Source organism: Ictidomys tridecemlineatus, chromosome 3 (assembly GCF_052094955.1).
Source record: "Ictidomys tridecemlineatus isolate mIctTri1 chromosome 3, mIctTri1.hap1, whole genome shotgun sequence".
Classification (NCBI taxonomy): domain Eukaryota; kingdom Metazoa; phylum Chordata; class Mammalia; order Rodentia; family Sciuridae; genus Ictidomys; species Ictidomys tridecemlineatus.
Genome location: NC_135479.1, coordinates 152,483,366 through 152,496,590, shown reverse-complemented (window position 1 = coordinate 152,496,590; position 13,225 = coordinate 152,483,366). Strand labels below are relative to the sequence as shown.

General features: G+C 33.0%; 1 protein-coding gene across 14 annotated transcripts in view; it reads right to left on the bottom strand.

Annotated features, from left to right (window-relative positions):
• The window catches only part of Zbtb20 (zinc finger and BTB domain containing 20), a 793,227-nt gene that overhangs the window by 468,742 nt on the left and 311,260 nt on the right, over positions 1-13,225 (bottom strand). For all 14 annotated transcript variants that reach the window (XM_078044200.1, XM_078044182.1, XM_078044180.1 and 11 more), the window contains exon 4: positions 3,164-3,237. The gene's annotated coding sequence lies outside the window, so the exon portion shown is untranslated. The remainder of the gene's footprint in view (positions 1-3,163; positions 3,238-13,225) is intronic.

Sequence of the window (13,225 nt, the reverse complement as noted above, 5' to 3'; positions counted from 1 at the left end):
AGTCTCTTTATATTTGTGCCATAAAAACTTGGCACTTTTGTACATGGTGACTTGAATTTCTTCATGTGAGGAAGGGGAACGTTTAGATGGAATAAAATAATTTTGAGGAAGAATTTACACTATATCCACGACTTAACTTTGGGTAAAATAATACAAAAAAATTCTTACACTCACTTCTCTGGATTTCTAAATGACAGAAACCAATAAAGGCAACATGAAATAAGTTATCAGGGAAATAAATTAATTTTAAATTATTAAACTTTATTTCATTTTTTTTTCAGACTCTGAAAAACTTTTCTCTGATGGAAATGACCCCTTGCTACAGTGACTTTCTGACACCATGCATGATGCACACTCTTGGAAAGTCTGAATTCCATGTCACAATGGCTCTGTTCAGATTACTGATTTCATCATGCCTGTAAGCCCAATTAAACTACTGAAGTTTCTAATGGTATGGTCCTCTGTCTACTCTGTAAATCATCATAAGAATCATAAAGAATATTAATTCAACCAATAAATTTGCCTCTGTACCATTCACTGCACCACCAAAGGCATGGTATCAAGAATACAGGAATAATTTTAAAAAATAAATGTTTTGATAATAGTGTTTTCAGAATAGCCCTTTAAGTATGAATTTTGGATAGCTTGGTGAAGGGGACTGTAGTTCAACATGTCTCAAAACTGAGCCCCAAATGATTTGCTCTTCAAGAAATACTGCTCATGCCATAAGGATAGAGGAAAGATTGAAGCCTGTGCATCTGCATTTGTGTCTACTCTCAGGTCTACATGTCTAAGGATGATTTGCATGGGTGGTCAGTATGATTTGTGTAAATGCATGTGCCAAACTAGACCTCAATTTATTTATTTCAAAGTGGGTTGATGGGACTTTCAATTCCTACATCCTTTGCAGTTGTAATGTTTGATGATATTCTACCCTTAAATCCTTTCCACCTCAATTTTTCAATCTTAAAAAATGTGAAATATTCTATAAAGTTCTTTGATGTCCTTAAATGTTACTCAACATGGTAACAGTCCAATTCACTAGGCCTAAATTTTATCATTTTAGTTTTGCCTCAGAGGCGAAGTTTTATGAGCACCTTAATTTGCATCACCAGAAGCTGATTTAATAAAAATGAAAGGATTCCTTTTGGAAAGAAATCTTTAAAAGTGTTGGTGGGAGGAGGGACAGAAAAATTTATGTCAAATAGTTCTGGGTTCTAAAGAATATTGTGGACTTATTGTTTAGAAACTGGTCCTGAATTTTTACGTAATGAAAATAATTTCTGCTTATAGTAACTTTCTAATTTTCTGCTCTTGTGAGCCAATATCTATTCTACAACTTGACCCACTTCCTTGAAGCACAGTCTACTGTATGACAACTAAAAAAACTTAAATGGCAGAGCACTGTCCACCTAGAGTCAAGTCAAGTTTAGGAGACATAAGACACAAGTTAAATGGAAAACTACTGAAGACCATTTCACAGACAAAAAGGATGTGGTATGAATAGGTACTCCTATTTCGTCAGGAAAAAGAAGAGTAAAGTCAATGAGGTATATGATGAAAAGAAGATTTATCTTTAGAAAATTCCTTCATGAGTGTCTTCCCCTAAAAAACTTTATTCAATCTTTCTTTAAAATAAATATTCTCTGGATGAATGAATCCTAAATTTCTGAGTTTTTACAAATGTAATGGTACTAATAACAATAGCTATTTTGTGATCACCCATTATTGTATCAAGTACTGGGGAATTATAAAAATGAACAAGGAGGGATCTTGCTTTTAGAGACTTTACAGTGGGTTTGAACTTTTGTAGATATGACAAAATCACAATAATCATTTATTCTCTAATGCCAGCCAAGAACTGTGCTGAGTTGGCAACACACATAAGCTGCCAAAGTCCCTCTATTTCACCAGATGCCCCGACAGGGTGGTGATCTTGGTTGGCCCATGCATCATCCCACCAAAAAATAAATAAATAAATAAAATAGAAGAACTTATAAAGAATTTAAACAAAAGACAGAGACATTTAAAACACTCCAGGACTGTCTACAGTCAACACACAAGAACTACAGTCAATAATGAAAGAGTGCAGTTAACCAAGGTAAAAATGGAAGAAATCACCTTTAAGGCTCTCTGCTGGACAATGACTGTGGCACTCTGAAAACCACGATGCAGCAAAAACCGCATCTGGCATTCCAACAAGGAAAGTTAAGTGTTCTAAGACTCTCTAGCAAAAGATCTTGCAACACATTAAACTTCAAAACTGAGGAAGATGTCATAAGCTTCTGGATTTCATTACAAGATACACATTTGGACCTAAAACTTATAAAAGAAATGATTGACTTTCCTTGTAGTATTTCACAACCTTTGAGTACAGCATTAAAATGATTTTCCTTTTTTTTTTCCTCCACCAACTATAAGCTTCTGTTTTCTTACCCTGGGCATCTGAATCTTTTATGTGCTCCAGTTCTATTCACTGCCTGTTATTCAGACATTGAAATCCCAAATGTTAATTGTTCTTCCAAGTACATTGACAAAACAGCAGCTAAATAAGGGTAGACCAGACTGTGGTAGACTCTGACATGCATTTATGGAACAATGGGGCTCTGAGAGACAGCCTTGTAGCTCACGGGAAGACAGAAGATGTGCTATTTTGACTGCTTTGTAGCAGAATGGGGAACACGAGCACACAAGGGAATTATGCATTTTACTTAGTTTTGCCCAAAGTCCTCAAGGCAACAGGATCTTGTGATGTCATCATGAACTTTCCATTTCCATTGACACAAAGGCTAAAAATTTCTAATGACATCACAAAGGAAAATGGAATCTACTTAGATTCAACAAGAAATCTTCTTTTACCTTTCGTGAGTCTGGTACAAAAAAATGCAAGAGTCTTTCCAAACAGGGTGTATGTCACTGTGCTGAAACACTGTGGGTGACACCCTCCCTAATGAAATTCAAACCAGCCAAAAGAAAGAATCCATACTTTCGGTTAAATAAAAAAGATATACTGAATATTGAGCCCACCAACTTTTTTTTTTCTTAAAAGAAGGAAAATTATTTAAAGATATATTTCTTCAGGGACTTTCAAAACCAATATTTTTGTCCGTTTTTGAGGATAGTCACAGAAAAACAGAGGAAGGTACAGGAAGCTTCTACTTACAGGAATACAGTGCAGCTCAATCTTTTGTTTTTAAGGTGCAGTGATTTCAGTCTCTAAATGTAACTTCAGGCAGTCTGAAAAGAAACAGGTTAAAATCTCTTTCAGTTATAATTGGTATTTCAGATTTAATTAAAAATTAAACTTTCATAATGTTTCACCATCCAAAGCAATGCATTATCAGTCAAGCGTGGCTTTTTTTTTTTTCCCTGTTAAGGAAAAAAAAGAAACCTTCTTCCCAGAGTAGTTTTTTAATGAAAAGAAAAGGATCTAAAGAGTGAAGAGAGAAAAAGCAATTCTGAAAAACAAAATATGCCTCCATGTTAAGGATTTTGTAATGATATGAATAGAAACTTAGTGTTTTTGCATTTTAGCTATATTTTTATCTGATATTTTAGAAAATATTCCTAAACAACAACTTTTCAAAGATTACATAAAATTAACACTCAGAGAATAAATAAGAAAATCTATGGATTTGAATATACACATTAAGAAAAAGTATGAGTTCAAATGGAATTGGGAAAAATGCTAGATCTATTTGTTTCAAATGACTGAATTGAATGGGTGGTGGGGCAGATGGTGAAGTAGAGGTAAATGAACATATTTAGTAACACAAAATGGTCATTGCACTGTATTATGGGTTAGTGTGCCTTATTTCACATCATATTGTATATCTTGTCAATGCAGTCCCGAGTCATCATGAACAGGAAGCATCACAGGAAGATCACCAGATTTTAAACCAGACCTTCTGATTTAAACTCCTGGTTCAAAAAACATGTATCTTTAATCTTCACATTTAAGAGTACATGAATTAAGATCTGAGCTTAAAACATCATACTATATTTTTCAGTCCCTTTCTTCTTCAAACAATATCATCTATAAATAATAGTTAAAAAACAAGTACACACTAGATTAAGTCATGTTTATTTTTAGCTTCAAATTGTTATTTGAAGGGATTTAGAAAAAGTTTTTAAAATGTAAAGTGGAGCTATTATAATTATCCTTCTTTTATTTTACAGCAGTATTTTTGAATATATATTTGTACCACTAAATATGGTATGTTTATGTTCAACCTCATATAATACAAAGTAATATTTTAATATTTCCACATATGAGAGTATAATCATAAATTACCCCTGAAACTGCACCTATTATTAGAATATGCATCTGGTTCTCACTTGTGAATCCTGTTTTCTTTTTCCTTTGGAATATATGGAAGAATAATTTGGGTAATGCGTCTATTTGATATACATAGATTTTAAATGCAAACTTGCTCAGCTTCACACTAAATTCACCCATGAATGGATTAGGCTTTTAAAAAATCACTGACATTGACTAACTAAACTTTTCCCCTGCTTCTCAAATGCCTGAATTAGACTGAAAATGCACCAGTGTAAAGACAGAAATTATGGAGGCGTCACCAGGGACAACTGAATGAGAGGAGGGGAGTGCACATATATCCTTATAAGGCAACAAAACATTCGTAAAAGAAACTGACAAAAATAACTGCTCAGAAATTATATGGAATAACAATAATCCCTGATAAATGATTCCAAAACATAAAAACTGCCCACCTCTACATGAATCCAAATCACCAACTAGTATTGTTCTACTCACCAATAAAATATGGTTAGTGAAACTGATTCATTGTCTAGCTCAGACAAGAAAAGGTGATAGAAACTGGGCTGGATATTTATATATGAACTATTTAACTGACAACTAGCAGTTCAGTTTAATCAGTCAGATCTCCTTTTTCTCAATTCACCAGATGTTGACTGAATTGAACTATCAGTTCAAAATAATAAAGTCTATTCTGTGAACAGTCTACTAAGTTACATTTCCCCTGCCCCTTATGTCCTTCCTCTTTGTCTTCTTTGACCTTTGTTTTCACTCCATTTCTGTGTGTTTCCTCCCTACTTTCACTTCTTGATTTCTCCCTCCCCCTTTCTCTCTCTGTCTCTGTCTCTTTCCCCCCTTGGTGAGGGTAATGAAGCTCAAAAATAACATCTTGTATCCTGTTGAGGAAAACTTGGTCACAACTATCCTTCCAGATGACAAACTCATTCTTAAATGTCTGTTTCTCAATCCAAAGAAAACAGAGCAATTGAGAAAATAGAGACACAACGTCACTTACCACCATCACCACTACCACCACCACTACTTTTAATTCCTATGCTGCATTCATCACAAGGGGGACGAAGTTTATTTACATTTTACCTAACCTCTAATAGGACCACAAATAAGACTAATAACAGGACTATTCTGTGGCACTCAGGCAAACGGCTGGGCAAAACAGATGGATCTTACTTTGCGCCAGGACTCAAAAATACAGTCGCCAACTCACTGTTGGCGACTACGTATCTTGGCCCAAAGATGGACCTGGAAATGGGACCAGTTGTCTTTGATATGAATTCTGCTCCTCTTCCTATCTGCCTCATGAACAAGTCATTAACTCTGTCACTATGTAATGGGACTCAGTATTGGGTAAAAACTGCTTGGAAAGCAGGTCATTAAGGTGGTAAAATATTATGAGGACATGTTGATAAGATTAAGGAGTAGAAAGTTAGGACAAGGACTTTCTTACTGGAACTACTATCTACTTTTCAACTTTCTGGTTTTTGTGTGTTTTATTTTTCCCAAATTCACACTATGTACAATGAACCCACTTTAAAATAGCAGACTAACAGAGTATGTGTTATCAATAAGAATAACTTGCTCCTGACATTTCAGGTTACAAAAAATTTTATTTTATTTTTGTTGTTGTTGTTGTTTTGTCAAACAGATCAATCTCAGTCATTATCAGAATTGATAACTAGTACCAGACTTCTCTAATCAGGACAAAACTATATAAGGTTTTATAGATTACAGTCAACATCCAATGATGCACTGAAAAACAGCTCAGTAATCAATGCAAATTACAAAGCCTGGAAGAATACTTCCTTCCAAGAGATCCTCTAGCAAAAGAGTTCTACATTTTGCACTAGTTAAAGATTCTGAATGGCTTTCCAGAGAAGTAGCAAAAGCTTTATATTACTGTAACCTATCCTGTGCTTCACAAAGCGACAGACAAAGCCACCAGTCAATTAAAAAAGAACTGAAGGGGGCGAGGAACTATAGATCTGAACATTGAGTAAGAAAAAAGGGTTGGGTTGTTTTTTTTTTGTTTGTTTGTTTTTTTGTTTTTTTTTACTACCTTCTACTTTTAAAATCCTCGCTTAGGAGTTTTAGATATCACCAGGTCACAGAACTTCAAGGAAAGAACAACAATGCACTCCAGTTTAGGAGGTCTTTTAATTCAGGCACTCCTTTTCCTTTTCTCCCAACCATTCAGCCCTAATTATATCTTACTCAGATTATTTTTGAGAGTTCATTCACCTCTCTATGATTTATTCATGTTGACACTGTTCAGATTTGATATTTAAAAGATACAAGCTCTGTCTGTGGTCAATATAGAAGGCTAATTATAATACTTTGGGGTTTTTTAGATTTTTTTCTTTAAAAATCTTTATTACGGAAAATTTCAAACATATGTAAAGGTGAAGTACATAGTAAAAATGAACTCCTACATACTCACTACCCATAGTCAATTTATTTTCTAGCCACCCTTTTACCCACTTTTTCTTCTACGAGATCATTTCAAAGACAATCATAAATAGCATGTCATTTCATCTGCCTTAGTATGCTTTACTGAAAGCTAACAACTTTTTACAAACATAACTCATTTCATCCAATTTCAAAACTAAAACTAATATTCAATACCTCTTCAATGGTATTGAACATTCTGTCAATGTCAAAGAATTGACTTTTAAATATTTTTATTTTTTTTTCACTCTCCCTCCTTTCCTCTCTTCCTTCCTTCCTCACTCTTTCTTAAGGTAGCTACCTAGAATCAGGATTCATGTAAGATCAACATATTATATATGGATGATTTCCCTTTAATTTTTTATTATTTTAACTTCCTATTATGAAACAATTTTAGATTTATGAAAAGAAAGTTCAGAAGGTTCTCATATTTCCTTCATCAACTTTTCCTAAAGTTAATGTTTTATATAACTAAGGCAAATTTGTCAAAGTTAAAAAATTAACATTGATACAAAACTATTAATGAAACTGTAGACTTTATTTAGAGGCTACCAGTGTTTCTACTAATATCATTTTTGTGTTCCAAGAATCAATTCAGGATACCAAATTGCATTTAGTATCATGCAATCATGTCTACTCTTCTCATCTGTGACAGTTTCTCAGTCCTTCCTTGTTTTGCATGACCTTGAAAGTTATTGGTCAAGTATTTCATGTTACTGAATTTAAATTTTTTTGATGTTTTCTCCTAATGAGATTGGGATTATGAATTTTAGGGAAGAATACAGAAGAAGCAGAAGTTCCCTTTTTATAATATCAGATATTATGATATAACATCACACATCACTGTGGATGTTAATACTGGCTCCTTTGTTATGATGGTCACTGTCAGGTTTCTCTATATTTCCTTCAGTTTTAATAAACATAGCTTTGTTTTTAATAGCATGCTGATGTATAATTTATATAAGATATAATTCACCCTTATTAATTATAATACTCAATAAATTTAAGAAAATTTAGAGTTGCATAGCCATTATCACAATCCAGTGTGAGAACATTTTTGTCAACCTTACAAATCTCCTTCCTAACCTGAGGCAGTTAAGCCCCACTTTCAGCCCTAGACCCATGCAAATAATCTGCTTGCTCTCTCTAAAACTCTGCCTTTTATGGACATTTCCTGCAAATGCAATGATATAACATGCATTCTCTGTCATGTAGCTTTTTTTCATTTATAATAGACCTTTTATAAAGATTTATTTCTGCTGTTGCATGTAGCAACAATGTATTCCTTTCTGCTGATGGATGGAATTACATTGTATGGATGTAGCACATTTTGTTTATCCATTTATCAGTTGATGGACATTTGGATTGTTCCCAGTTTTTATTTCTGACTATTATGAAAAATACTGCCTTGAACATTTACTTGTGTACAGGTCTCTGTGTGATGTGTTCTCATTTCTCTCAGGTATATAACTAGAAGTGGAATAAATAAAATTTATTTTAATTTGTAAGGAATTTGCAAACCACTTTCGAAGAAGCTGTACTATTGTATGGTCCCACCAGCAATAGAAGAGGATTCCAATTTCTCCATATCTTCACCAACACTTGTTACTCTCATTTTTAAATTATTGTTGCTATATTGGGTTTGAAATAGTATTTCCTAGATTAAATTTACATGTTATTAAGTATTAATTATGTGGAGAATCTTTTATCTGCTTGTTAGCTATTCCTACTTTTTCTTTTCTGAAATGACTAGTCAAAAAAATTCCCAATTTTAAATTGGGCTGTTCATCTTTTTATTATTGAAGAGGTCTTTGTATGGTATGGATAGAAACTCTTTATCAAATTATGATTTACAAATCCTAATCTTGAAGATATTTTTTCCTGTCTTCAGACTGTCATTTTATTTCTATAATAATAACTATTGAAATGTAAAAGCTTTAAATTTAAAAAAAATACCCTTATTTTTTTTTTTTTAAATCAAGTTCTTGGCATGATGTCTATGAACTTTGTTTATCCCCAGGTTGTGAAGATTTCTCCTATGATTCTAGTAATTTTATAATTTCACTTCTTATTCTTAGGTCCACAATCCACTTTTAAGTAATTTTTAAGTATAGTGTGAGGTAAGAATTTAAAATATTTTTCTCTGTATCTTAGTACATGAATATAAATATATATTTCATATAGTCCTAGCACCTAAGAACCTAGCACTATTTATTGTAAATGATCTCTTCCCCTTGGTACTTTTGTCAGTAGCTACTCACCAAAAATGTAAAGGTTACTTTTCTGCACTCTCAGTTCTATCCCAGTAGATGCAAGCACCACATATTTTTCCTTACTATACTTTTAATTGTTAGTTTTAAAATTAGGAAGTTTACATCATTTGATTTTGTTTTATTTTTTCATAGTTATTTTAATCTGAGTTTTTTTGCTTCTCCATTTAAATTTTAGAATGAGTTTTTTTATTCTGTAAAAATGTCTTTATTCTTTCTGATGTTATTGAAAACGAAATTTTTTTCTTAATCTCAGTTTTGTTGCTAGTATATGAGAATAAATGATTTTTGTACAATGATCTTTTATCTAGTTAACTCACTAAACTCACTTATTAGCAAATAAAAAGAGTTTTATTTAATTCTGTTCTATCTTCCCTTTCCTTCTCTTCAGTTTCTTTTCCTTCCAACTCTTCCCTTTACCTTTCCTTTCTTTTTTTAAATTAACCTCTCTCTCTACCTCACTCTCTCACTCTTTCTCTCTAACATTCTTGGTAGACATTTTATTACAATGCTTAATATAATAGGTAAAATCTGATAATACTGTCCATTTCTCAATTTTAGAAGTAAATAAGACACTCTTTCATCATTATTTATACGTTTTTCATAGATGCCCTTTATCAGGTAGAAATCCCTGTCTGTTACCAGTTTATTGAAATTTCTATTACAAATACATATTGGATTTTCTCAAACTTTTCTGCATCTATTGAGATGGTCAATTTTTCCTTTTATTCTATTTCTATGGAATATTACATTGAGATTATTGGATAGCAAGCACATTCTATGTTCCTGGGATCAATCCTACTTAATCAGGTTGTTTAATAATTTTCAATATTGCTCATATTTGATTTTTGAAATTTTTTGAGGATTTTGATGTCTGTTTTCATGAGGGTTATTAATCTGAAGTTCACTTTTATTGTGATGTCTGTGTCTGGCTTCAGTTGCAGGGTAATAATCCTCTCATAGAATGACCTGAAAAGTTTTATTTTTCTCTATTTTATTAAAATTTTGTGAAAGATTGATTATTTTTCTTCTTTTGGATAGAATTTACCAGTGGAGCAATCTAAATCTACCATTTTTTAAAAAATTATCTCTTTACTGTTATAGGCCTATGCAAATTGTCTATTGTTTTTCTTGAGTCAGTTCTGTTAATTTGTGCATTTCTAGTAGAGTTTATTTTGTCTAAGTTGTTGGACGTCTTGGGATATACATTTTACATTATTGTCTCACAACTCTTTCAATCTCCATGGCATTAATAATTTCTATGTGACTAATAGCAATGTCCCCTCTTTCATTTCTGATTTTTTGATTTTCATTAATTGTCATCTTCTCTCATTTTTCTTTAGTCAGACTAGCAAAAAGTCCAACAATTTTGTTAATCTTTCAAAAAACTAACTTTTGATTCCATTGGTTTTCTATGTTACTTTGTTTTCTATTTAATTGTTTTCTGTTGCTTAGTATTTTCTTTTTTTAAAATTATTTTTAGTCACATATTTATAGTATCTATGTTTACATACACGTTAGTTACCTTTCTGTCATTATAATGAAGTATCTAAGGCAATTAACTTATAAAGAGAAAAGAGGTCTATTTTGCCCCACAACTCTGGTGTTTCCAGTCCAAGATTGAGTAGCCTCATGGATTTGGGATTTTGTAAAGGGCAACACAGCAGGTTGGAGTGTATGATGGAGCTAACCACTCAGGTCAGGAGTCAGGAAGCTGAGTAAAAGCAAGGATCAGTAGAATCCCATCTTGTTCAAGAACCCAACTACCATTAGGTACCACACTCATACTAGGCTCCATTTCCTAAAGGTCCACAGTACCTCCCAGTAGAGTCACCCTGTGGATCAATTCTTCAACACATGATCTTTGGAGGACACTACCCATATTCAAACCATAACACTACATAATTACATAGCCAGGTTTTCTTCTATCCCCACTGCTTTGAGTGAATTTTAATTACTATTGGTTGTAATTTCTTCTCAGTTAAAATAATTATCTGCAGTATTTCTTTAAGACAATTCTATTAGCAATAAATTATTTCAGCCTTTGTATATCTGGGAAATATTCATTTTTATCTTCATTTTGAAAGAACAGTTTTGCTGGATATAAAATTCTCGATTATATCTTTCTTTTCCTTCAGTACTTTGAATATGTTATCCTTCTACCTCTGGTTTTAATTGTTTCTACTAAGAGGCAAGCTGTTAATTAGAGTGTTGTTCTTTCTGTCTACTAAGTCTTTTTTCTCTTGCTGCTTTCAAGATTTTCGGTTTCTTTGGCCTCCAAAAGTCTGAGAATCAAACTCTTGTGTTTGACTTTTGTGTTTATTCTACTTAATGCTTTTGAGCTGGAATATTTAGACTGATGCTATTCCTCATAGTAGGGAAAGTTTTGTCTGAACTTCTTCAAATATTTTTTCTGCCCCTTGTTTCTGTCCTCCTTTCCTCCTATTTCATTATACATGTTAGTGTGTTTAATGATTATCTCACAGGTCTCTGAAGCTTTATTCATTTTCTTCAATTTTTTTTCCTTTGGATTAGATAATTTCTGTTGCTTTATCTTCAAGTTCACTGTGTCTTTCTTCTGCCATAGCACATCTGCTGCTGAGACCCTCTAGAAATTTTTTAAATTTCAGTCATACATTTCAACTCCAAAATTTCATTTCTTTTCAAACAATTCTTATCTTTATAATGAAACTCTATTTGAAGAGTAATTATAGTAATGCTTTTATTTAATAATTTAACATGATTTCCTATTTATTTGAACACATTTATAAGCACTGATTTCATGTCTCTCTGCTAAATATTCAACATCTGCTCTCCCCACTTCAACTCCGAGTCTGTTTCTTTCAACTGCCTTTGTAACTGGGTATGGATCATACTCATATTTCTTTAATTTCATAATTTTCCTTGAAAACTGATATTTTATATGATATGACAACTTTGGCTTCTGATTTTTCCCTTTTAGGGGTTGTTGCTGTATTGTTCTTTGTTTCTTTGGGAGTTGTTTGATCTAGCTCTGTGGAGTCTGTATCTTCCATGCTGTGCAACTGCTGATGTCTCTGTTTAATTTTTGTAAAAACTATTTTCATTTTTTAGGTAGGACTTGCTACTAGGTCCTCATACTTTATAGGCCAGAAACTCATTCACCAGACTTTGTGCACAACCACACTGAATCAATAAGGTAATATACCTTGCTGATGAATATGGGTATGGGGAAAGGAATATATTCAAAATTCAGATAGTTTACAAGTCTTCCTTGACTTTTACTTTTCATTTGGGTTCTCCACTACCTCTTCTTTGTATGCCCAAAGCCCTTAGGTACAATCAGAAATATATGTAAATCTTGCCCATCTTTGGTCTTCCTTGACTAAGTATGTAATCTTCCAGAAAATTAGTGCTATGTGGCAGCTTATTAAGGCACACTATGGTAGTCTCTTTTCCCAATTCTTCTGTTGAATTTGTGGCTAATCTGCCTTTCTATTGCCTGCCTCATTATGAACTGCAACTTTGTGCTAGATATAATGGTTGTTCTCCCTGTTTGTTTGCCATGGAGATTGCTGTTGTTCTGACAACACATAAGATCATGGATTTCTTCTATATTCTAGTCTATCTAATCAACCTCTTTCAAAAGAGAATTTGTGAGATTTTTCCATCCTGCATTGCTCTGGTAGAACTATTGTTCCAATGGAGTTTTGGGGAAGAGTGAGGGATAGAAGAAGTTGTGGCTAAAACAACACATAATCCAATTATGATATTTGTTCCATCACCCTTAAAAGTACCCAGTTTGGATGATAAAATTTATGATCTTTTCTATAGTAAGCATAAGCAACTTAATAATTTCTTCAATAAATTAACATTGTCTAACTTTTGTCCTTGCAATGCAGGAGTCAAAAGCCCAGTGGCATGCATGTTTGTGGGTGGGGTGGGGTGGAGGGAATCTGATTGCCATTGAATGAAAACTTTCATGATGATTATATGTATATAGGAAACTCTCTACGGAATATCCTGCTACATATATAGAAAGTTTTGAAGTTTGGGGGGATAAAGAATGTCTATCAATCCTGAAAATCTTTAATTATGTTGACTCATAGAAACTGGGAGGTAGATGAGGTTGCCAAATTTCTCCCATGAAAGATAAAAATTGTGCCTTTCTTTACAGAGATGAGAGAAACCAATCAATGAGAAAGAGCAAGAATTACATTGGTTCATAATTGGT